This window comes from Vidua chalybeata, chromosome Z, assembly GCF_026979565.1.
Source record: "Vidua chalybeata isolate OUT-0048 chromosome Z, bVidCha1 merged haplotype, whole genome shotgun sequence".
Lineage (NCBI taxonomy): Eukaryota > Metazoa > Chordata > Aves > Passeriformes > Viduidae > Vidua > Vidua chalybeata.
Window position 1 is genome coordinate 12469933 of NC_071570.1, and position 6897 is coordinate 12476829.

A 6897-nucleotide genomic window follows, 5' to 3' on the forward strand; every position below is an offset into this window, starting at 1 on the left:
AGAATACCTTTTGGTCTACTATTAAAAACAACAGAGTCAGAGATGAGTCTTATAGCAATACTTTAGATGACCTTTTTTTTTTTCTGGTTTCAGACCTACTTATTAACTTTATTTTTGCAGGATTATTATTTCTGAGCATTTCATTTTGCACCTGCTTTTTATGACACCTTCAGTCCTCCTTCCCTTGCTTTTCCCCTTCTCCACCATTCCCACTCCCCTCTGAAAAATGCTGTTTGACTTGGAAGTTCTCCTAGTGACTTTAAGGATTAGAAAAGAAAAAGGGAAAGTGAATGCTTTTAAGTGTAGGAATACACTCTTTCAAAGCCAATAGCAGCACATAAGCAAGGATAGGAAAAAAACCCAGTGACTGCGCTAAGGTACCTCAAACACTGGTCCACTTAGCAGAACGGATGTGGAGATTTGTCATTGATTTTGCAGATGCCCTGAAGTTTTTTGAAGAAAATTCCATACCAAAACAGGTGTGCAACAGTCTCAGTTCCTGAACATGTGGCATTTCCAGGCTAAAAGGAATGATTTTTTTTTTTTGGTTAATATTGTATCTATATGGCCTACATCAGGTACCATTGAAGTATTATTATATTCAAATAATAAAATTAATACTTGAAGCATCAAACATTTAGCCCTCTCTTTTCCAGAGAAACACACAAATAGAGTACTGTTCTAATAAATCCTTAATTTTACAGATTTCCTGCTGAAGTTTCTGACTAATGGTAAGTTATTTGTTCAGAAAGATTTTATGATGCTCATAAAAATTCAATCACAGTTTAAAAATAACTTTTAGTTTTTCTGTAACATGATGCTGCCATCTCAGTTCCCAGAGGGTATATTAAATTCAAGTAGCAATAACAAATCATTTAAGCAATAAATAAATAACCTGAGACTGAGTTGTTAAGAGTTAATAGTCTCCCATACACTCAATAGAGACTGAGGCTCCACTCTATTAAAGTGACCCCCGGGGCCATGGGCCAAATTGCACCCAGTTGTTTTGTGGAAGGTATTCATCCCTCACACATTCATTTCCTTCTTTATGTTGTCTCCTTTCATCAGTGAAGGCACTCTGCAGTTCCTGAGTCCAGAGAACAATTACGGTACAGTCTCAGAGAAAAGAAAGAAAACTGGGGTCATAAATATGTTAAATGGGTACGTGGGTTTAAGTGGCTTTGTAAACTAAACACGAGGGAAACCTCAGACTAATTAATGAATATGAAGAGCCATGATAGGAATGTTTTAAGGGGAAATTCACATTACACACACACACACTTACACACTTAAAAACTTCTTCTTTTTATTCCAGCAGGACATTCATGCTTATGTTTTACTGAAATGGTATCCAGGTAGGAACTGACTGCTGAGATAGTTGAGCTGAAAATTCATTCTCATCACCTTATTGAGAACTAAATTCTTTCCTCCACAAAGATCAGGCATTTATCATGATAGTGTAGCTATGAAAAAAAAAAAAAAAAAGCAGGAAGATTTATGACTCAAAACTAAATCACCATTTAACTTCACCTTGTATGTCAATTCGTGACCTGACTTACACTTACTGCTAAAATAAACATGGATTCGTTGAATGCTAGTGGTATCAGAATTATAACAATAATATTATGGGCCCCGAACAGCAGTATTCTTTCAGTTCTAGCAGTGGGAGTGGGACAATTTTTACTCTCAGGGTCTTCTCACGTGCAAAAGCCAGCAGGAGGCAGAAGAGGGGCAAGATGACTTCTGGGCTTTCCCTTACTGAGAGTCTTACCTGGCAGGCAATACAGGAGCTTCTCGGTCTGTGAAAGGTAACTAGAAGGTAATCCATCCTCCCCTTCAGGCAAAATGGGATAGACCACCTTGAACTGGTGGTGGAAGTAGTTTGAAGTGCTCTGACTGATTGCCCAGGGAGTTGAAATGGGCGCGTGATCCCTATACTGCAGAGCTGTAAACCTCTGCCTGATGGGTGGTGCAGAGTTGCTCATAATGCTCTACTCTGATGCCGATGGTCCCGACAGACCAGATCTGCTCATATCCTAAGCCTTTGTTCTTCCCCTACCTCCATGGGGTTGCATAAACAGCTCCTTTGCATGGAAGGTTTCAAAATCCATTACAAGTATTCCAGAAGGCTGCAAATGAGCACAGCAGAAGCTTACTGTATATGCCATTATTGCTGCAATTAATACACATATATTACAGCATTGATATCTACAATGCCACTTTGTTTTGGTTATAATCCTCTGCTTTCTTTTGTTGCTTATTCTCCAGTTCAGGATACCTAGCAGGTTTCGTCAAGTCAGCTTTTAGACAATCACAAATTCACTGGATATAGAGACTAGGCAGCTGCTGTTGGTGTCCCTGGTATGTGCACACACTGCTCCTTATGTTAGGCACCGGGTTCCACACAATTAATGTCAAGGAGAGATTTTAGTTGAGTTCAAAAGAAAGAAACCCCAGTTCAGAAGGATGACAAAAGATCCACTGCTCCTGCTAGGTGTGGAGGGGACATCCTTTCAACAAGCCTTTGTCCCAGGATTTCAGAGTATGGGGTTTGTAGTGTATATAATTTATATGTTACAATAATAAATATGTTTTTAATTTCTCTGTTTAAAAGCGCTGTTGAAAAGCAGCCATAGCATAGAAAGAGGGGAGATGACAAAATTAAACCTGTGCAGTTAGCCTGCAATACTGTCACTACATTATTGACATAGTTACACAGAAAGGTGTCTATAGTGTTTATTCACCAGCACTCAAAATATTCCCAAGTCAAAGCATCCTATGGCAGGCAATGGAAAGAAGTTTACAGAATGGAGTAAGTGAGCTGGTTTAACTCTTCTTGAGGAAAAGATCGTTTTCTTTCTGGCCAGCTTCTCAGCTGACAAACTACCATTGTCTTCAATGCAGTGACACTGATCTATACCAGCTTTTCAGCTAATGGATAATTCACAGGCCACTTCTGTTTTTTGTCAAGTGTAGTCAAGATTTGTAAGTATTTTCAGCTATTTTCTTCTTCTTTTTTTTTTTTAACCATTTTCCCAACTGTTTTACTTGATGGCCTATCAGCTCACTGATCTGCTAGTTTAAATGAGCTGAGCAAGAGGAGTAAGAGTAATTTGCATCCTATAAATGAAATTAAGGGGTGATAAATGTACAAGGAGTAAAACAAGCAGAAAGCTTTCAAGATCAAAAGCCATTTTCTGAACACTAGCATGTAACAAGTGGCACCGCTCCACGTTCAGGACAGAAACAAAGGCAGTGCTTTCATTGGGTCATTTTTTCATGGTTATTATTTATTTATTTTTGCTATTCATTCAGCTCAAGGCTGAGCATGGGCTGAGAAAGGAATTTAGGATTACAGCCACCCTCCCAGCATCAGCAAAACTATAAATAGTGTCCAGTCTTTTATTCTTTGAACACTCCGAAGATCCTTCTAAGTCTGCGGAAGTGTTAAGCATGCCAAAGGAGCCCTGAGTAGGGCCTTTAATGAATAGACTTCGTTGTGCCTGGTGATTACACAGGTATATGGTGACAAGGCAGACAGTGTCCAGTCATAACAGCAGTCTTTGTGTTTGGGAGATGATTCTTTCAAACCCTCTGTTCTGCTCCATCTGATCCTCTGTTCTCTTCCTAGATAGGCTGGACAGGAATAAAGCTACATCCCGTTCTTTTCTGACTTCAGCAAGGTGGCAAGCATGAAACAGACTGAAATGGGCATTTTCTTTTTGGACCAGTGGTTAGCAGTGAGCACGCTGCCAACAAGACTGAGTGAGGCCTGGGGGCTCTTCACCTGTTGTCTTCCAGCTCTTGGCATATGGCTATGCTTTGAAACCAGAGAAGCAATATAACAATTTAGAATTTTTTTTAATTACACAGAGAAATATCATCTACATTTGGCCTGTCTGAGCTTTGCTATTCAAATCAAATAGAATGCTAGGTGTAAACTTGGTAGTTCTTTTTCACTTTGGTAGCATTTCATGGAAATGTGAAAATGAAAGACGTTCAGCAATAAACCACTGTCTCTTTCCCTATTAAAATTGTCAGGAGAGTAAATCGAGTTTTTAATGTCTAGGAATAAACAATCAGTACATTTAAGAAACCAAGAGAATGTCTTTTGTGGCATTGCTAAAAATATCAGCTGGTACCAGTTAGCTTGCAGAGACATATTTATAGAGAAAGTTTATAGAGAAAACATTGATGCACACTTCAACTTGACACAGAGAGCCTCAAAACACACTCTTCATATTTTCAGATGGCTTCATGTGTGGTATGATGTGTGGCAAGAAGGATAGTCATCTAGTCAGCACGTAGAATTTCATAAATGCCATCAGAAGTATCTGATAGATTTTTAATATCTAAATATATGCAGTTTTGATTTTTAGATACATTGAATTATGAAGACCACATAAAAAAACCACAGCTGAACTTGCAGGATGAATTACAGTGCATGTAAAGAATAATGGATAAGTGAAACAGAAGAATAAAATTTGCCTTTGAGGTGATTGATTGGTCCTGCAGTTCTGATGCCACCTGAAGTGAGATTAAAAGGAGTTTTGGCACAGGGAGGCTAGAGGCAATAGAAGTTTGTGCCTAGTAGCCTTTTTGCCTTTTTTTTTTTTTTTTTTTTTTTTTTCTGTGGAAGATCAATCTGTCAAACTAAAAGAAAAATAGACTTCCTGTCTATTACATATACAAGTCCTTGAATTATCTTTAGCATTGCCTTTTCACTGAACTGTGAGATAACTTAATTTGAAATTACTCTTTTTGGAAACCCTAAACCCTTGACACATTTCATTAGGCACAAAATTATTACAGTTATCAGTTAATTTGTTTGAAGACTTGGTAAACACTTGATACAAAGAGTTTTAGAGACATCTAGTAGTTAGCAGAAAAGGGAAGCTGTCTCCAATCTTTAGTTTATTTACTTAGCACTTATTAAGCACCACTTCTGTATCTACCCAAAAAAGAAATATTTTAAGCAAACCGTAAAAGTAGGCTTGACCCTTTCACAGGCAGATCATAAATCAATTGTTAAAGCAAGGGTGAAAACTCTGAAAGAGGTCAGAGGTGGAAGAGAGGTCATCTCTGAGAAGGGACAGTGTGAAAATCCTGAGGGGTGGAGCTTAGCCAGAGATAAAGGCTGGAAAAAGGAAATTCTAGCAGTGGTAAGGTTCTTACACCATGAAAACGCCAATAACATCATAGCTATCAGAGTGCTGAGATTATTCACAGATCATTTCTGAGCCTGCAGCTCTAACTGCCAGATAAATGATGCCAGCTCCTATGCCTAATGACAGGACATTTTGTAAGTGGAGCACTTGCTTTTAGTCGTACACAAAATCAGTACAACACTTCTATCTCTTTCTCCAAAATTTTGCCATTTCTTCAGCTAGACTTTGCTTGACCTAGCTGACATCAGGTCAGAGAGTTTTACCTCAATGACACAACAAATTCTGTGGGCAAACTTTGATAACTTGGAGCAAGCAGTGTATGTTTGCTGCTATTCCCTGGGAAAGCAAGGAAGTCTGCATATGTTTGACTTCAGTGTTTTTGTCTTCCTGTGTTAACTACCAGTGCACTGCTATGTTCGGGACTGAGACTCCAGACAGACTTAGGGAAACTGTATAGTGGCATGAGATGGAAATAACTCTCTGAATACATTTGGAATGGTGTAAATAAAGCACTACCAACCACACTAATTTGCCACTTTGTCAGCTGTGTTTTCATCTCAGCTTCAGTCAAAAGGCATTAAATAGTGCAACTGTAAGATTTGTTCAGTCTTTTACCAGCCTCACAGTTGTTTGTTTGTTAGTTTTTGTTTTTTTTTTTTTAATGCAGGTTTCAGCTCAAACACAGAATTTCAATGAAGAGCTCTATTTAAGCATTTGTTTCACTCAATAGACTAAAGTTTAAATTCCCAACAATTAAAGTTATTCAGATTTAAATGGGAAGATTTCATGATTGTTTTGTAACTGCACAATTTATAAGTCATAATGACATTCCTTCACTTTGTCCAGAAAAAACAAAGGCTGATTTATTTCCTAATAACAAAGGCAAATGGTTAGGCTGTATGAAACTGCTTCCTTATTTTTAATGGGTCAGTGCCAGGCTGTTAGGTATCTTTGAACCCTTCCACCCTTCCTCCCACCTACAGCTTTCCCTTGAAGCAAAGGCCTCCAAAACATTACCAATCTGTGGAGCACACTACTTATTGAGTTATACTGGGCACCCAGATACAGTGCACAGTCTGATACCTGCACAGTCTGTTGAGAGAGACCTGCTTGATATTCATTGTCAGCATTGATTGCACTGGGCTTACTGAAACACGGCAGAATGCATTCATCTGGCTAATGTATATACCTTCATTGATGCTGCTTTGTGATGTAAACAATGTCCTGTTCCTTCCTTATAGTAACCTAATTGACAGCCAGGCATTTTGAGTGCTCCAAAGGGCTATTGTTGTGGTGAATGCCGTAACAATAGGATTTCATATAGGTTGAGGCTTAAGGAAAGTACAATGTCTGATGTAGAAGCAAGAATTGTGTACTGGTCAAGAGTGGGATAATGGGTTCATCGTGGAATTGAGGCTTTAGCTTTGTTGGGAATCAGCCACTTATTTTTATAGATACGCTTGTTTAAAATCTTCCCTTTGAATTAAATGCATATATAGTCTCTGTAGCTGTATTTTTCAAACCCCATATCTCTTACTCCTCTGTCTGATAGACTCGCATGATGTGAAGCTTTAAACTACACTTACTGCTATGTGTTGTCAGCCAGTGGTGAATCCCCTGGTGACTTCTGCAAGGACCAGAAGCAAAGCAACAAAAATCACACCCTTCATCTGAAGAACAATTTTGTAATGATATTGCTAACAGCTCTCCCCAGAAGTGAGAATTTTTA

At 38.5% G+C, this 6897-nt stretch overlaps 1 long non-coding RNA gene across 1 annotated transcript; it reads right to left on the minus strand.

The window, feature by feature from the left end:
• Nucleotides 1–1345: 1345 nt before the first annotated feature.
• LOC128802423 (uncharacterized) lies at nt 1346–6316 on the minus strand. The gene is made up of 3 exons (XR_008435420.1): nt 6252–6316; nt 2060–2129; nt 1346–1463 (listed from the first exon to the last, which is right to left on the minus strand). It is a non-coding gene; the product is annotated as an uncharacterized LOC128802423 (long non-coding RNA).
• Between the last annotated feature and the right edge of the window lie 581 nt (nt 6317–6897).